The sequence below is a fragment of the Colossoma macropomum genome, unplaced genomic scaffold (assembly GCF_904425465.1).
Source record: "Colossoma macropomum unplaced genomic scaffold, Colossoma_macropomum, whole genome shotgun sequence".
NCBI classification, from domain to species: domain Eukaryota; kingdom Metazoa; phylum Chordata; class Actinopteri; order Characiformes; family Serrasalmidae; genus Colossoma; species Colossoma macropomum.
This window is the reverse complement of record NW_023494803.1, coordinates 18,058,669-18,075,601: the sequence shown is the minus strand read 5'-3', so window position 1 is coordinate 18,075,601 and position 16,933 is coordinate 18,058,669. Positions and strand designations below refer to the sequence as shown.

At 38.5% G+C, this 16,933-nt stretch overlaps 1 long non-coding RNA gene across 1 annotated transcript; it reads right to left on the bottom strand.

Moving 5' to 3' along the window:
* Positions 1–986: 986 nt before the first annotated feature.
* Positions 987–6,056, bottom strand: LOC118823972. Its single transcript, XR_005008561.1, has 2 exons — positions 5,842–6,056; positions 987–3,089 (listed from the first exon to the last, which is right to left on the bottom strand). It is a non-coding gene; the product is annotated as an uncharacterized LOC118823972 (long non-coding RNA).
* Between the last annotated feature and the right edge of the window lie 10,877 nt (positions 6,057–16,933).

Below are 16,933 nucleotides of genomic sequence, written 5' to 3'. Positions count from 1 at the left end.
GAAAAATGAATTTAGGTGCTTGTTATTCGATCAGTGGGCTGGGTCCCGCTTTGCACCTCTACTTCCCAATTGGAAAGGGATCATCTCTAGGCCATAACCTGATGACGCTTAGTGATACCCAGTACTGGAGAGGTAAACAAAAAGAATGAATGGATGCAAAGGTGGTTTGATGGGGGTAAAGAGAATGAAGGCAATTTTTGCTGTTCTGATGGGACATAAGCTGTAGGATGTTTTGAACAGTGGTTGATAGATGGAGCTACTGAGTTAAAAGCTCTCATCTGGGCTCTAAATGCACAGGTATTCAATGCTTCATTTAAACACTGTGTACACATCACTATGTAGAGTATTCAGTATGCGGACTATATACTGTTGTTTACTTTGGACAATTCTTCAGCTCTAAGATGGGGAACTGATAATGCCTTTATTATAATCTTACAGGGACTTGCACCTTCTCTCTTATGTGGAAGCTTTTGGCTTCTCCCCTGATCATTGCTTGCACCTGTGTCTAGTTTGTGTCTGTACACATACAGTTCCACCCATCCATCCATCCATCCATCATCTAAACCGCTTATCCTTCTGGGTCACGGTGGGCACGGTGGCGCAGTGGGTAGTGCTGTTGCCTCACAGCGAGAATGGCCTGGGTTTGATTCCCAGCTGGGCGACCAGGGTCATTTCTGTGCAGAGTTTGCATGTTCTCCCCATGTCTGCGTGGGTTTCCTCTGGGTACTCCGGTTTCCTCCCACAGTCCGAAAACATGCAGTTAAACTAATTGGACACGCTAAATTGCCCCTAGGTGTGAGTGTGTGTGTGTGTGTGAATGTGTATGTCTGTCTGTCTGCCCTGTGATGGACTGGCAACCTGTCCAGGGTGTATCCTGCCTTCCGCCCAGTGACAGCTGGGATGGGCTCCAGCACCCCACCACCACATACAGTTCCTTGCAGTCAAAAATCATCCCTCATCTTTTAAATTTCCAGTCAAAATGGCTATTAAGTGTAAGTCATTTATTTTGCATTTCTGTGGAGTTTAGATATACAATAATCCACTGGCATTAGGAAGGGGAAATCAAAGAAAAATAAGTGAAAAAACAGACATCCAACAGACACCCAAACTGAAGTTAAAAAATAAAATGTTATAGAGAAAATGGGACTTAACAATTGTGCAAGACCTGGTAGACCACCAACACTGTCACCATCAGATACTTAAGGCTTTCATCTTTGAGGGATAAATTTGAGAGAATTCAAGCTCCACTTTTGCTTCGGATCTGAAAAATCAACAGGTGTTTCTGTCCATCCTTCCAATTTGCAAATCAACTGGACTGGCCGCCTCAGAGCCCAGACCTCAACATAATTAAATGCAGCCAACTTCATTGAATGTTGATAATTTATTCAGTTTTTGAGACATCTGTATAATTTTCTGTCACATGTGTGTATATAAAATAAATTGTTTTGCCTGGAAATTAAATAAATAATCATATTAAAGCATTCTTTAGTCAAACATTGCCTAAGGCTATGGGTGCCAAGCAAGCTTATTCCATGAACAGCAGGCAACAACGTTCTGTATTAATACAGAATTCAACTGATGTACTAAGATTATCATGTTTATACTGACTGCCTGTTGACAAACATCCTGCTCAAGGGTTGCAAGATTTCAGCTGTGGTAAAGCTGGATAGTCCAGGCCCTGGGGTGGGTTCAGCAAGCATCCAATATGTCTTTTATCATGTTCTCCATTTTGTCTTTTCTGCCATTTCTTGTTTGTTTGTTTTTACATTGTTCTTTGTATTTTCTATAATGAAAATTATAGGTAAAAATATACATTTTCTATAAGGTAAATTATAGGGTAAAATAATTTTGTTCTGGCATTGTGATACACAAATAAAACGCTGGCAGCCTAGTGAGTCTTCTGTAGGCTAAATTTGAGTAATTATCCTAAATCCGTCATAATGCAGCCTAACTTTGCCTAACTTTAGCTGTGTCTCAACCCACATACTACCGTACTAAATGGTAATACAGCATCATTCAAAATAGAAACAGCACCATTAGTGGCATGCTATTTATGTGATTTGAGACGCAGCAGCAGAATGCATCCACCCCGCAATTGAGACCCCTGGGCATGTGACACAATGTTAGGGCTGGAACATCATTTTCTGCTCTTCAACAGATGGAAAGCGTTCAGAGTAAGATATGACGTGACATTTTACATCCGGGCGACGGCACCAACTGGACACCAGACAACCCTAACTCCTTAGTGACAATTATCGGAAGCTCCAGATAAACATACTAGACACTTACATCCAATTACCCCAAGCTTCATGTTAGAGTTATTCCTGAAAAGTTAAAACACAGATGTGTTTGTGGTTACATATTAAAACGATTTTGTGGGATTTCTGGTATTTGCCAAGAGGGCTGCATCATCCTAGGAACAAAAATGGCCCAACTAGGGGCAGCAATCCTACTATTGCTGGGGCTGCTATTTAATTATATTACATTCATTTTGCAGAGTATGTCTACATGAAATTCTTCTGGACCGATTGGTTTTGTTAATCTGCATCACTCCATACACAGCAACACAGTTGTCCAAACATACAGGAAAGGAAGCAGTTGGAATATATCACAATCGGCACAAAATTATGAGAATGAATTCAGCAGTTGGTGTTCCTCTGGTCATTTCTTGTCATCATGAGGAGAGCAGCTGGAACCACTCTGGCTGTTGGCGGCAATGGACGAAGGAAAGTTTCCAAGGAGTCTAAACTTAACCCAGTGTTCATCTTTAAGGACATACTGTAATTTCACATCATCAGATGAAGATCCAGGGCACGTTAACTTCTGGGAGGACTCAGTAACATCCTGAAAGCTGAGTTCAGGACTGACCTGGCTGTCACACCGCCGGACGGAAACTGAAGACAATCCTTTGGAGAAGCTGACGGTGTTCTTGCTGGCTAAGGGCTACAGCTTAATGAAACAGCTGGTCTTCAAAACCCAGATTTACTGCCCACTTCAAGAAACACAGGGAAACATTTTTGTTGTTTAAAGCCTGATTCTTGATACGTGACCTTCTGAAGCCATGAACAGAGCGACTCCTGTTTGGAGCACTGAGGAAAAATAATAGGATAAGTTACCTCACTTTTAACTGCCACTTACCTTCAGTAATGCAGACAAACACATGAAGTGGAGCGGAGAGACAAGATGAAGTCAATTAAGTGACAGTGATGTAACTGGACTACTAACTTTGATTAGAACCATATGCCTTGGATCTCAATGGACCAGTAAAGGCCCCCCCACCCTGTCTCTCCTTTGCCTCAATCAAAACTCGATTAAAGCTCAGCAGAACAGGGACAGAGAGATATGCTGGTGGTGCTGTGGCCTCCCTAGGCTCTGGGAATGATGTATATCAACAAAGGACTAGTGCTCATGGGAGGTCATGATACAGATGTACTATGGAGTGTGGTTTGTTTTGTTTTTTTTTACCTCTTTTAATCTTCAGAAGTCGCAATTATCAACAAAAGTATGGTGTAAATTAAAATTATTTCTTAGTCATTCATAGAAACCTAAACTTTCAATCCAAATCCAAAAATTAAATTCCAAATTTGTGTCATAAGTAGAAGAAGAGAGAATGTATTGTGATTTGAATTTGATGAAAAGTTATTGTTTTGCCTTGTTTTGTGCTGAACATCAAACAGAAAAAAGTCAGAAGTGCAAAATATCAAATCAGAAGAAAATGTCTATGTCATTGCATAAATCAATAGGTAATTAAATATGTAATTGAAGAGTTTCATTCCAAACTGCTGTATTTTCATTTGTAGCAGTTCTGGATATAACACAATTTTTCTCTAACAAAAGTAACATTAATCATATTATAGCATTGATGTAACTTATATGTGTAAAGACAATTCCCAACAATGTTTACCATGTAAGAAAAGAAAATTCTTAAAAATGGTCTATAATGGATTTAGCAACCTAACACTTCAGTTACATAATTATATTTGAACAGTTGTAGCAAAGCAAAAGTAATAACTATGCTTCTTTGGGTAAACCTTACCCTTCTCAAGTTTAATATAAAAAAAGTAATATCTTAAAGTCAGCGTCAATTGAAAATCCTAACAAATTTTCCATTCTGTGTCATGACATATCAGGGAGGGTCTCTGAACTAGCTAAATGTTTTGACTCAGTGATATGTGGGGTGGTGGGAGTGGGAGATAAAACATGATATTAATTTTCTAAACCGCTTATCTTTCTGTGTCACTGGTGGAGCTGGAGCCTATCCCAGCAGTCATTGGCCAGAAGGCAGGATACACCCTGGACAGGTTGCCAGTCCATCACAGGGCAGACAGACAGACATATACATTCACACCTAGGGGCAATTTAGCATGTTCAGTTGGCCTGACTGAATGTCTTTGGACTGTGGGAGGAAACCCACGCAGACACTGGGAGAACATACTCCACACAGAAAGGACCCTGGGTGCCTAGCCGGGGAACTGAACCCAGGCTTTTTTGTGTTTTTGCTGTGAGGCAACAGTGCTACCCGCTGCGCTGTGCTGCCCTACCTCATTACTATACTTCATTGTTCTAAATTACTCAATTTGTTTTCCAAGAGATACTTTTTATTTCTTACATTTTCATTTAGACATTCAAAGAACTAACAAATCTCAAAGTACAGGACATTTTTCTTCTCTCTTGCAAATAAGTTCCTATGCATTTGAATTTTGTTATTGTATTAACAAATCCAAATCGTACTAAATGGTAATACAGCATCATTCAAAATAGAAACAGCACCATTAGTGGCATGCTATTTATGTGATTTGAGACGCAGCAGCAGAATGCATCCACCCCGCAACTGAGACCCCTGGGCATGTGACACAATGTTAGGGCTGGAAATTTTGAAACCAAATTTGAAAAAATGTCAACTGCCTTAAAATGTTAATTTGACTTATTTTGCGGACTAGTACTGCTCATTCGTCACTGTATAACACTGCACCACATCACACACCTAACAGAGAACACTTTGAATGTATTTGTTAAAGGCCCTATGTCATGGAAATCTGACATATTTACTGTATCAAACTCCTTCGGAAAAGGAGTTTGTTACAGAAAATAAACACTGTTAAAGTTAAAAAAGTAATTATCGTTCACTCCCCAGTTCATACAGTCCATATATGGAAACTAAGCCTCAAAAATAGCTTGTTTTGAATGAACTGTTTCTGTGATGTCATGAAAAAAAACAAATCAGTTGCAAAATCATTTACATATATCCACCTATTCAGCCTACAGCAATTTAGCCCTGTCCATTTACACTGAAGTTATAAGAAGTTTTTCAGCCTTGTTTTTTGAATAAGGCACAATACAGGGTAGCAAATCAGAATAGAACTCATTTAACAGCACAGTAACAAAAATGTAAAAATGTATGCCATGTAAAAATGAATTATGACTGTTTTTGGTAGAGAAACACACAAATGTCATAAGCGGCCCCAAAAATCAAAAATTGATTCAGAGGTGGGCAAATGGCATTACATTTTGATGTAAGATTAGGAGAAAACAAGAATTCCAGTCCAGTAATAATGCTAATAAAGATGAGAAACCTTTACAAATTAATAACATTTTCCCTTCCTGGTATAAAATTACAGTCTTTATTGAATGCATCAAAGATGGCTTGACCTTGAGTAACCTTGAATATTTGCTAATCTCTAGTCAGCTTTAAACAATATACTCACAATTTGTCTTGACCTTGTCTTGCCAAAACAACTACTGGTGTTAAAATCTGTTTTTACTGGAATCACTATGGAATCTCTGAGCTCCCTGGTGATGTCCTAACTCCCCCTCACTGCTAGTGTTAGACCACACACTCACCACATGGCCCTCCGGTCCATCCAACTCCACCACCTCATTGCCAATGACCTATGTATCCAGCAGCCTGCTCTCAGAGCCTCACTGAGTGAAGCGTGAGAAGAAAGCTGTCCCAACACAGACTCTGGTGCCATCTGTCTCTGTTTTTTATCTACAGAATGTGGTTAAAATGCTCTGCATAGCTTGTTCTTGGTCAAATACTGCCTAGTCATTGCACAGTACACTGTGAAAATGTACTAGCCAATGTTTACTTATTAAGACAGAGCTCTTCTGGGAGCTTTGCACTTTGGGTCTTTTCTGGCTGCTTTCTTTTTTCATGTCATAGACATGAACAGTTAAAGTCCAATGCTAATGATTTTCCACACGTCTGCATAATTAAATGTTTAAGATGTAAACTAAGCTGTTCACAGTGATTTGATGTGAAATGCTTTGTTGTACAGAAACTCAGCGGTGGTGATAGCAACCAGACATCTGCGGCATTGAATGCCTCTAAAATAATAATAATACATTTGATTTATATAGTGCCTTTCACAAACCCAAGGATGCTTTACAAATAGGGGGAGGGAAAAAAAGACCTAACACTTTGAAGGAGAAGAGTAGCGAGCAGTAAGGAGGAAGGTTTTAAGTTTACCACTATTTTACCATCATCAACATTACATATAAGAACTCAGAAGACATGTGTAGGTTCACTAGTGGTAGCGTAGACATCATGACCCCTAGTTCCTGTTACCACCACTGTAAGGTAATTGATCAGTTTTCACCATTTCATTTCACCAAAACACTACATTTCAAGTGTGTACTATGTAATTTTGAAAAATCGGTGGAATTCCTCTTGAAATGACTTTTGTCATTTCACTAATTTAGTGGTCGGAGGGGGTGGGATGGTGGCACAGTGGGCAGCACTGTTGCCTCACAGCAAGAAGGGTCTGTGCTTGATTCCCCAGCCGGTCGACCAGGGTCACCCCTCCCCCACCTTATTGAGCCTGCATGCTCTCCCTGTGTCTGCATGGGCCTCCAGGTGCTCCAGCTTCCCTCTGCAGTCCAAAGACATGCAGTCCGGCAAATTGGAGATGCTAAATTGCCTCTAGATGTGAATGTGTGTGCCCATGTACATGTCTGTATGTCTGCCCTGTGATGGAATGGTGACCTGTCCAGGGCATTTCCTGCTTTCCACCCAGCTGGGATAGGCTCCATCATCCTTTGAGACCCAGGAGGACAAGCAGTTTAGAAAATGTGTGTGTGTGTGTGTGTGTGTGTGTGGTTGGAGCCAAAGACATTAAAAGGTTCTCCTTTTCTCCTAAATGACTACAATTCACAATAATCTCTTACTTCAGTGAAAAGATTACTACACGTTTTGAATATCTTATTCAATTTATGATTCACAGGAAGATACATGCTGTCAAATTCAGGGGTGCACATTCTTAAAGAGTGAAGTTCTGAGGGAGGCTGTGAAACAGTTCCAAAGGATTACTCCTACCTCTCTTTTTCACAGCTGTGCATTCCGAAACACTTATTGTGGGTTGTGTTTTGTGTGAGATGATAGGAGGTGGACTGGTAGGGTGAAACTGAGTGTTTCTACACATCAAGAAAATCAGGGCCTGTGACTGAAAATGCTAACTCCTTAGTGGTCACTGACAAAACTGAAATTCACTGATAAAATTTAATAGATGGTGATCAACAGAACGTTATAGTAGTTCTGTAAGAGAAGGTGCTAGATGCAAATTTTCATTTTACTTACCAATATAAGACTTTCATTTACCAAGCAGCTGATGTCACTGAAATCCTGGCATTAGTTCACTTCTTTAGCTTTGCACTGGAGCTATAAGCAGGGATGGGGGAGTAACAAAGTAGCACCTACATTTTGTAGTTAACTAAACATTTTTGTAACTAATATCTGTAGCCGCTACAGTTTTATGAAAATTAGCTAATAGCTGTAGTGCCTACAAATTTTTGTGTAGCTATAGTGAAAATTTTCGCTACAAATTCGCTACAAGCTTCAGACCATCTGCGCAAAATCTTAACCATACAACGCAGCCGTTAACTGGGCTGATGGCAACTGTGCAATCCTGACTGAACCACGGATAGTTCGAGTAAACGGGCACACGTGGGTCCCACGCCATGATCACCCCTTACTAGTAGGCTTAACTCAGGGGTCAGCAACCGAAATGTTAAGAAGAGCCATTTTGTCCTTTCAACAAAAACGAAACCACCTTGGGAGCCACAACGTTTTTTGCCATTTTGGCTGTAAATATTTCTCAGTATGTGCTGATGTTCTAGTACAGGCTAAGAGTTAAATAAACGAAAATGCAGACTTTGCTTTAAGCTTTAGCTCAGCTGTAGCCGCTTTTCTCGATCTCAGGAAACTTCTCCGCGAGTTTCTTGTTAAATGTCTCTCATTGTTCAACTTTTTACGAGGCTGAAGTCGCTTCTCATTCTCCTGCTTCTCGTTCGAACTGTTCCGTTCCACCTTAAATGGTGCCTGGGGTGCCAGATTGTACTGCTGCGCCATTTAAGAAGGAATGGGAAAATTTGAACGAGAAGCAGGAGAATGAGAAGCTGACTTCAGTTTCGCGAGGAAACCAGCTGAGCGCTTATGTGTGCAAATAAGTCCATTCATCTCCAAATTATCGACGTTTGTCTTAAATCTCTCTCTTTGCCTTTTCGTTGTGCTGTGTGTCCAGCAGTCTGCATGTCACTGTTCAGCGTTAAAGGTTGGTGAATTAGCAGTTATGCGTTAACTCCAGCGTTTAAGACCATTTATTGTGAAAACTGTGTTAGAACTGTGTGTTATAATGATTTTACAGCTAAGGAGGATTATGTTATTTATAACATATATATATAAGGAGCCATTTATAACTTATATATATATAAGGAGGATTATGTTATTTACCTAAAAATCTAGTTCTGCTGTGGAGCCGCAACAGCTCTGCAGCAGTGGAGAGACTATTCAGCTGCGCAGGCCTGATTCTCACCCCAAACAGAACCAGCGTCACTTTTGTGAGTTTTATTCCAACAGTTGACAATGTTTTGCACAAAATTCTCTAGTTTGTATTCAGTTATATTTGTTGATTTTTATTAGGAAAAAACATGGAATGATTGACCGCCTTTAGTCTAAATTTTTGTTGGATATCACGCCGTTGGTTGTGTAAGTTTGATTGTTGGTTGCACATAAACTTACTTTTTGTATGTTTGTAACTTTTCATTTGTATGTTTCTTCCTGGCACATGACTAAATGCAGTGTCTTGTTCACACTATCAGTTGGGCTTGTTTGGTGTGTCAGGTGGAGATTCACAAACATTCTGACAATGGCGCTTTGAAAGTAGCTAAAAAATATTGCACTACTTTTCAAAAAGTAGCTTAAAAAGTAGCCACTACTTTTTCTGGAAAAGTAGCTAAATTGTAGCTGGCTACAACTTTTGGGAAAGTAGCTACAAAGTAGCTAACTACTAATTTTTCAGGAGCTATCCCAACCCTGGCTATAAGGCTAATGTACTAAAGCTAAGAAATGGAAGCCTATGTGCCATCAGTTAGCCACTTTATCACAGTTTACCACTACTGTTATTGACATTACATATCAAAACTCAGAATCAATTACATGCCAAAAACATTGCCCTCAAACCACACTGAGTTTCTGAGAAATCACAAATAGACTTGCTTATGTGGTTTCTGGCACTGTATAACACACTGCTGTAAAAATAGAAATATGACAAAATTGCAGGCTTCAAGGGGTACTACTGCCATTTTTAAACAGGGATTTCATCAGTTTTTCATCACCTTAAGTGTTTTACTGCCTGTAAAAGCCTGTAAAATGTACTTTTTTAAATCCATTAATGGCAGAGAGCTACATGAATGAAAGATTTACCAATATTTTGCTGTTGTCAACCTATAAAACGTGTAGGTTCACTGGTGGTTTTGCATAGTAAATAAAATTTCTCTATTTGTGTTGTAGACATTGCAGCCTCCTCGTTCCCATCATCAGTACTATAAAGAAATCTGTAAGTTTCTCTGCAAATTCACATCAAAATACTCAGAATTACTTTGCCTACAGCTCACTGATGTATTGTGGTGATGGAGGAATTCCATTATTACTTGGCACTTTCCATAAATGAATTGAAGGGATCTGTACTTGAACTTAAAATCAAATTATTAAAATTAGTGTTTAAATGATCAAAAAACACATAAATTGTCTGTATGCCCCTTTAATATGGTAATTTGGGGCTTCTTACTTCTCTATGAAATGTATTTTTCAGTAACACCATCATTACGTTCATTAAGTTCAAAGCTATTTAATGTTGAAGTATAATTTTTCCTTATTCATGTATTTAATTAGACCAAAAATGTCTTTTTAATCTTTGTCCCACATTTTATGCACAACGCTGTTACACAGACCTGGCCCCCCTCGTAAAAAAATTCATTTATGGTGTGATATACAGGAATTTGCTCCCCCATCCCAGGAATATATATATATATATATATATATATATATATATATATATATATATAGTTGTGTGGTTATTAGTAGAGTAGTTGGCATGTGACATGTGCACCCTGTCATGTGAACCACTCCTGAATGCTTATTTTAGGCTCATTTCACAACCCTGTTTTAACTTCAAATTATTTAAATGAAAATGGCTTAAAACTAAGATTTTGATGAAAACATTTTGATTAAAACAAGTTTTCAACTTTCCACTCTGCTCTGTGCAGAGTACTGCATTAATATCAACTGAATTGGAAATATGATCTCTGCATTCAACCCTGTTATCCAGGTTTCTGCCCTGTTATTCAGTCAGTTTTGATGAAACCCGTCTTTATTTTATTTAATCTATTCAATTTAGTAGGTTATGTTACCAGACGTCTCCATTAGATAACGAGAGTCCTTAGTTAAAACCACTAATACAAGAAAAACTGCACATTTTTTGTTCAGAAAGAAAAAAACTCTAAAGGCTTTGGGGTAATACATACAAGAAATATGAAAACAGATTAAAACTTTTGATTATTGTTTATTTGGAAAGTTCTGAAAGCTTTCATAAATATATGTATTTCTTGCTAGAAAATAATGAATCTTATTAATACTGCCTTTAAAAGCCATTTATACATCTCCCTAAAAATTAACAGAGCTGCAAAAATGTACAATCAGAAAAAATAGTGTCTGATTTGACAGCTTGAGGTGGGAAAATAACATACTCTGAAGGTTAAGCACTTATTTTGATTAATACTTTGTCAAAAATTGCCAAAAAACAGAAACATTTTTAAAGAGCCTGAAATGAAAAATGAAACACTAAACAAATGCTTTTTGCATTGCTTTAACAAGGAGTTTTAATCATTCGTGAAAGATTTTTGCTTTCTTTATTAATACAGACACACCACCAGGTATGTGTAGCCTATTAGGATTATTACCTCCAGTGCTCCTCTGAAGATCTGATGACCCTTACACTAATGTACAGTAATCTCGTACACAGGGCTGTAATACTCAGTCCAGACTCAAGATGGTTTTTAAGGTCTCGAACCTGTCTTGGAACTAGTTTGGTCTCGGCCATCAGTCCCGTCAGATTTAATTTCTGGTCTCGACTGAGTCCACCTACCATTTAAAAGTGATTTTCTTTCTTTTAATGGTCATCAGTGCATGCTGACTGGCACTCAGCAGCTAAGGGACTAGAGCAAACCGGAGCTTTTGCATCTCAGTGCCAAACAGAGCTGAGCTTTGGCGCTGTAATCTGATGGAAATGTAGCTAAACTGCTTTGTAATAAATTCTTTTACCTGTTCAGTGTGATAACACATGGTGAGAAATGACCTCCAACCTTGTAACCTTTAAGTTCATCCATTTATTTTCCAGTTGCCATTTGTTTGATTATTAGAACAGGCACTGGCTCTACTCTTGTCCAGCTGTACTGGTCAAACATTTCTTTATTTAACACACTATGGATTGAAAACTCTTCTCATAAAGCATTCAAACTTCTGCACACCTGCATCATCGAATGTAAATGTCAAATGCACACAGTATATTCTGGCATGACCGTGCCCAAAAACTAATTGCCACTGACATTATGGGGCTTGAGATTGGATTTATGGGGCTTTGTAATCCTACTGCAACCAGACCCTTCTCTCAAGTGTTTTACTGAGGTGAACCAATTCACAAGTTTTCTGTAAAAACTCTGTTGTACTGTATTGTCTTGTATGCTCTTAAAACAAAGTCCAGATGATCCAAGCCGATAAAACCACAGGAAGAGTTGTTGATATCAAATGGATGGCATTATTGTTTGGAACATTTCATTTTGCTAATTTAAAGGCTTACGTTTGGCTTTTATTTCTGTCAGAGAGGAATCAGAAAATATCTTGATATAACTTTGATTTCAAAACAGACAAATAAGAATTACTTAAAACAGCCGAGTAAATGAATTGGCCTAAATAAGCCATCAAGACAGAAACAAATAGGCTGTTGTTTTTAATCACATTTCGAGTGAGGATTAGTTGCATTATTTCAGAGAATTCAGAGTGGATAAATCGATAGTGGGCATTGGTTGCATTTATTCAGAGTGAACGTTGAATGCAAAAAAACTTTCAGTCCATACTGCATGTGTATTTGTTAGTAGAAGAGAAGGTATTTTTCCATGGTTTGAATTTGACGGAGATGTGTTTACATACAGTTTTGTTTTGTAGAAAGAAAATCCTTCTTTTGTTCGAGTGATATATACAGGAAGGCGGACTTGGTCTCGTCTTGTCATGGTCTTAGACTTGTCTTGGACTCCACAAAGGTGGTCTTGACTACAGCCCTACTTGTATGTTACTATTGTTGCACTTTTTTCACTTGTGATGTAATGACATCTCCTCCCCACTCTGGGCCAGTGTTCTCTCTCCTCCCCTCTCCTCTGCAGCCTGCAGTCTGTCACGTATCCCTCTCCCCCTGAGGGGACTTCTGGACCTCCATGTTGCTCAAGCTGTACGACTTGGCAGCTCACCTAAACTGCAGAGCACCACTGTGGTGTATGTGTGTGTGTAGGTCAGCTATTAAACAGGTGTCCTTACATCAGTGTGTAACCGGAGTCACACACCAGGCCTCTGGAGCGGGATACTCTTCACCCCAACTATCCCTTACTTTTGTCCTCCAATCCTTATTATGCTCTAGTAACAACATCTCTTTACCTCCCTCCGTGTAAGGAGTCCGATACTTCCAGAGCGAGAGAGCCCCAGTGGCTGGAGCTTTGACCCCTCAATCCCAGCTCTGTTTTCTTTGGCAGCTTGCCCACAACTACCCAGGGAAAGCTCTCTCTCCAGCCTCGTGCTGAAGTCTCACGGCCTGTGCTGTGTGTTACGGTCAGCTGCCTCCGCGCTGCTCTTTCTGAAGGAAGCGACTACATCTTGCCAACATCAAATCAGGTACATTTGGATGTTTGGTTGTGATGTGAATAAAACCTGCCGTTTCAAAACACATGTTCATACCCTGCCCCCCTGAAATCTGTCCTTTGGTTCAAATGACCCTTTACCTACCTCCTGGTGTTGCTATGGTCCAGTAGGAAAATTGTCCTGAAAATTGGATTGTGAGGTTTCCCCTGTTCTATTAACTTGTGCAAATAATTGTGTGGCGCTGTTAACCCTATACTGGCTGTCAGTGTGGCTTCTGTCAGAGCTAGGCCTTCAGTTTGGGACATAAATGTCAAAACTCTTTTTTTTTCTTTTCTTTAATTTTTAGGGTGGAAATGCACTCTTCTCCTATCCAAAGTTTAAGGAAAGTAGGACACAAATGGTTAGAAACAAGTTTATTTTTTTCAATTTTAGCCATTTTGCTCCACTCAATTGCAGACTTGCTTGTGAGTGCCCTCTGGCATTTTGCAGTTATGTTTTTGATATAACGGAAGACATAGGAAGTGGCCAGGCTTCTCTTAGACAGGCTCTGGTTAAACTACTGCTTGTATTCCTAGGCAGTGACAAACCTGACTTCCAGATGTGTCTAGAGTCTGGAGTGACGTTTTTTCTCGCAAAATTGGTTCCACCCATTGTAAATAAAAACATGATTGCTTGATTCCACTGTTAGTTCCCAACTAGAAAGAAATCAAAGTAGGTTGTCCAATTGCATGGTAAGAATCAGTAATCTAATGTGAATGTACTTCAGTCCACCTCCTAAAAGACTGATCAGGGAGACCTCACTTACCTACCTAAATACCACCAAGATTAAAATTCTGTTTGGATTTAACTCTTATGTTACCAACCAAAACTCAGCTATGAAGTAATAGTACAGAGTGTCTTAAAAGCAAGGAAACACCCATAAAAAATGAAAATGGTTTGGCAGAGTCTGCAGAGTATATTGAGTGTTTGTTTCATTTAAAAAAAGGATCACTCAAAATAAAGTGTCACCATCTTTTGTTAAACCTTCCTTTAATTTAAATGATTACTGAAATCCATCATTTTAATCCAGTTCAAATGTTCACTAACTGTAGTTTTGACAGATCTGTGAACTAATAATTAAAGAGCAGTTACATGGTAATAGCTGTAAACCTTGTTGTTATTGTCATTCAGTGTTGCGTCTGACACATAATGCAGACTTTAACATCCGGGCTGTGACCTCTCAATCCAGGCTGTCTGGGATACTTTGAGAAAATTACTATGTGAATCCGTATGAATCTGCCAATCAAAATTCTTACAAATTACATTACAGAGCCTCCTCTAATAAAACTAAACCTGCTACAGTAGTGCTTATAGGATGATGCTTGTATGTCAAGATATCTAGCATGTTATCTCAGGACATGTATCTCAAAGTAATGCCTAGTGATAAAATACTTCTAAGCTATAAAAATGAAGATCTTTTTTTCATTATGTTTATAATTGTTCTTTTTGGGTGGTCACTGACTTAACCATGCTTTGATGGGCTCCATAGGCTGATAAATTTCAGATCATTATTTTTCCTTCATCTTTCTCTCAGCAACTTGGACCATGTTGAACTGGCTGGTAGCCCTGCGCCTTTAACAGTATCCTTTATGGCAGAGGAAAATAGCGAAGTGAGTGATTGGTGCATTTGAATGATCACAGCACTGCAATAAATGAATGTTGTTCAGCTTAGCGTAAAGTCAGATCTTCTGCCACATTTCAGAGTCAGATAATGTGCGCAATGGCAACATTTGCAAAGGTTTTTTAAAAGGCGTGAGAGTTTGGGAACTAAAACCGATTCCTCCAATATCCATATAACCTCTTAGGTGAGAGTGGAGCTTGTGTATTTTTTGGAAACAGACGTGACCCGTGACTCTGAATGTAGAATGAGTAAAACCCTTTTGTCTTTTTTCTGGCTGTGCTTGAGGCATATCATGAATTGTGCTCTCTGCTGGCTCTATCCTCTGTCCGGAGTCTAGCTTGTTGTGTATTTAATCCTCCTTTGTGCAAATGAAGAAGGTTCCCAGCTCTCCAAAGGAATTTTTGGAGCACAGATCAGTTCCCTTCAGCTGTTGTTGCAAAACCAAGCATGTTTTGAACTAAGTCCCAAAAACTTTGTTAGATGTTTAGATCAAGGTGTCAAAGTCCAGTTCTGATGGCCACAGTAATGCACAGTTTAGTGTTTTCCCTATTTCAAAGTGCCTGATTTAATTAATCAGCTGAGCCCTGTATTTGGATTTATTATGTTAAAGATGCACTCTTACCTGCTATCCATGATACTCTTCAAATATCCATATTTACAGTTTTTTGTGTATTTCTCTAAGGGCTTCTTTCTTAGCATTTTATACCTTTTTAGGCCACAACATTTTCCAACAGCACGGTGCTGATGTTGAAAAAAGTATTACAGGCCAAATGCAATACTGTGAACTTGTGAACATTTAGAGTGAATCTGAAATCATTATGCATTGTCATATGACATATTTACAGAGAACCATGGTATTAGGGAGGCTCTCTGAGCTAGCTGAATGTGTTCGCTCGATGATACTTAAGCAGTCAAAAGTTTTTCCATAATGTTTAAGCACTTGTGCAAATTCACAGGGGGCGGTAGAGGAGAAGACATAGGCAGATCACACACAAAGCAGGTCAGACTCAGAATTTTAGTGACACAATGAAAAGAAAAAATGTCTTTGTAAAACTGAATCTCTACACTGAATCTGCATATCATTTTTCCTGTTAATAATATTTGGTAAGCATACTGTTTTCACAGTGTTACATTTTAATGTAAGCTATAGCCTCCTGACATTAGTCCCTCCTACTTGTCAGACAAACTTTGTACCCCTCACTTTTTGAACTATTGGTTTATGACTAAATACTTGAAAAGTTGTTACTGACATACACTACTGTTTGTTCTGGATGGTAGTTAGTTATGTCAAATGTTTGATCTAACTTGTTATATTAATAACTGCTGTTATTTTATTCAATAATAACAGTACAGTGTAGAATAAAACACTATAAGCTTGACACCAGGAGGCAGTTTAACATGTGTTTTTTCTTTTTCAATTTCAACTTTTGTGGAAACATCAAGATGTTTTTAAATGACAAATAATGCACAGTAATGATCTGTTCACAGTAATAACTTGATAAATTAACTGCTTAGTGAGTTTATCACTGTTCTGGATGTTAATGTTAATATATGTTTTTTTATAAATGTAAAAACATTTTGATTTACAGGCTTTTGCTTACATGCTTGAAATGTTTAAACAAATACAAATAGTGCAACTCATGCCTATGTATGCTGTTTCCTGTCCCATCCTGTTTCCAAAAATGTATTTTTTTTGGAATGCCCCCCAAAAGCACTTTCTAGCCACTAAAGCGGTCTCAGCATATGTGGAACTTCCTCAGTCCTGCTGGAAAAGCATTTTAGCTTGAGAGAATGCCAAGAGTGTGCAGAGTTGACATCAAGGCAAAAATAGGCTTTGTTTAAGAAAATCTAACATAAGATCATATATATATATATATATATATATATATATATATATATATATATATATATATATATATATGTGTGTGTGTGTTATTTGCTTGCAATTATAGATTATAGTGTTTATTTTCAGTAATTTCAATGCAGTGCCGACCCCGAATCATCTGTATTGTGAAGAGAAGATTTTCTGCTGTGGTCTTCTGGGTGTTGCAAAAAGGAAAGTAAAAGGTTTGACACTACACTTGAAACTTCAT